The sequence below is a fragment of the Brachyistius frenatus genome, unplaced genomic scaffold, assembly GCF_029030835.1.
Source record: "Brachyistius frenatus isolate BFR_SWC_R1_liver_20210118 unplaced genomic scaffold, ASM2903083v1 Contig_21, whole genome shotgun sequence".
In the NCBI taxonomy this organism is placed as follows: domain Eukaryota; kingdom Metazoa; phylum Chordata; class Actinopteri; family Embiotocidae; genus Brachyistius; species Brachyistius frenatus.
In genome coordinates, this window is record NW_027210620.1 from 1,063,844 (window position 1) to 1,066,508 (window position 2,665).

Genomic DNA, 2,665 nt, shown 5'->3' on the forward strand with positions numbered 1-2,665 from the left:
GCTTTGTTCTCCCCTTCAACAGGAGAGGATGGTGCCACTTTAAGCCTCTAAGCCAACGTCACTCTGTATATTCCCAATTCTTCTTGCATAATATCACAAAGGAGAGCAACAGTTTCGATCTGACAACAGCTCCTTTATTCAAGCATAAAAGATACACACTAAATATAAAAATCAAAAAGAAAAATCGCAAACAGTAGAAACTGTAGAAGATGCGAGGTTATTAAAATATACTAATTATCCCATTATGAGTTCCATTAAATGTACAAATGTGGAATATTGTTATTATTAATTTCACACAAGGGAAAATGCAATGCTATGATAAGACCACATCAAACATATGGGACAACAGGTGTTTTTCTCTACTGTATTCATGCAGTGGTTTCCTGCTGTGGTTCAGGCTCTTCCACGGTGTCTGCAGCCTGTCAAGGAGCCTCTGATTGGTCAGCAGTCAGCGGCTGGTCGGCCACATCTTCTTTTACATCTTCTGTTTGCTCGGGATCTGAAGCTTTTGGTTCTGCTGCAGCAGCATCCTTATTTTTCTCCTCTTTTACCTCTCTGCATTTACTTTTCTCTTTGTCTTTCACCTTTTCCACAAGAGGCGACTTAGGAACAGACTCTGTGAATGAATAAGCGTCAGTAAACGTTAAATCTGAGTCATGGAAAAGTTGCAGTTGTTTTAAACGATGTGTATATTTCATTTTGATCCTTTCACCCTTTCGCTTCGTGACTGCGGACTTCATCTTTTCCTTCGGGGTGTTTGGACCATACACCACATTTCCTTCTGCATCGGTCCAATATGAAGTCACCCCCATGTCAGGTGTCCCTTCGATGACCTCCAGCTGAGAGGAGACAAAACAAAAGTAAGAGATCGCCGCGTAATAAAGCTTTAAAATCAGAATCAACACTGTTAGTCAAAGAGTGATGTCCACTACTTACCCAGGAAGTTCAGTGAGATCTGACCCACCACTGACTGCCAAAGCAACACATCTCACAGTGCAAACAAGGAAAACAACTTTCAATATATAAGTCATATTTTTAACTATCTCTTGATTTCTTTTGCGGAACAGAAGGGTGCTTTTCATTTGAAATAAACCTGCGTGCCATTTGCAATCATGAAGAAGGAAGAAAAGTTTTTTTTCAAAAGACTCACTAATACACGAGACTTTAAATTATAATCAATCAAATTATAACGAGATGTGAAAATCTGATATTATTTCTTCCACTCTGTTTACCAGTTTCTTGTCAGATATACAGTAACTCTGCTTCGTTAAACCCACATCCTGGTCTTATTGTTAATAGGGACATAAAGAGGTGACGTGCACATATTTTGCTCATATTACTGAGCCATGTGGCATAACATTGTGGTCTCACAAGAGACCGATTATTTCAACGTTTAAAAAAAAAAAAAAATAAATTGAATTTAAACCCGCATGAAGTGATTATAAACCAAACACTGACATATGATAAGTCAATAAAATGTGTTTGCAAACCGTTGCCCATCAACACATCCAGCTGATATGAAGCAACATTACAATTTATAATGCCATATTCTCTGTTTAGCTCTTCACCAGCTTCTGAGAAAAATATCTGTCTCTATGGCCGAGTACTTTGCTTCTTCATAAACCTTTTTTACTGAGCGGTGAAACAAAACAATGATAAAAACATTCTTGGTTCACTAATCCATAATTTCCACTTCATAACCGTCAATAGAGATTCGGTCTTCATGTGCAATCAGGTATTTCTGAATATCAAAGCGTCTTTCAAGACATGTGTTAAGACATATGTGAAAATACTCTGTTTGGAATGATGATTGTTAAATTTTCTAATATTACATCAACTTCTACTTCTTCATTAAAGATTCCAGAATTTGTAAATTTGTAAAAAAAAAAATTACATGGAAATATATCTAATATAAAGTCCACTCTCAGTGTTTGTGGACTGGAGGCTTTAAGTCTCCACGTCACACTTGTGTAAACTGAACTGAACCGGGATCAGCTTCCAAAACTACTTGTGATGTCACAAATCATGCTCGTTGTCCTGCCTCTTAAAATCAGATTTTAAAATAGATAAATGTGAAAACAGTTTTAAAATGTTCACATTCATCACTCGGCACAGTGAAGCTCAAATATTCAACCGTTGGAACAAGAAAAAACATAATTTTGAGTTGAGGCGGGGGAACTTTAAGTATTATCACCCTCTTAATACAATACGATTGCATGAGAAGTTAATAAGGGGTTGTGTAGTATTACTGGAAAAAAACTAAGCTTTGTCTCATCGACACTTCTACTGTATGATAGTACTATTGGATGGTGACCAAACAACATTAGTTTTTTTGTCAGCTACATTCAGGTGCGCTTGATTTTGTTGCTCTGTTCGTGCTCATCTTGAGGTGAATGTCACGCTACTTCTGTGTTTTTCGGAGCATCATCAGTCAAGCACACCTTCAGTAACAACAACTATCTGAAGGGTTGGATTACAGTAGAGGGGGAGTTGTCTCCATGCTGGAGGTGGTTGTTGATCTTCAGGCTGTCCAACGCAACAGAAACTGTGACTGGGAGTGAAAAAGGGAAGAGTCGACTGAAACGAAAGAGTGAATGGTGAAAGGTGAAGGGTTTCAATCAACGTGAGACAACTCATAAAGGAAAAGGAGGAGGAAGTGGGGGAG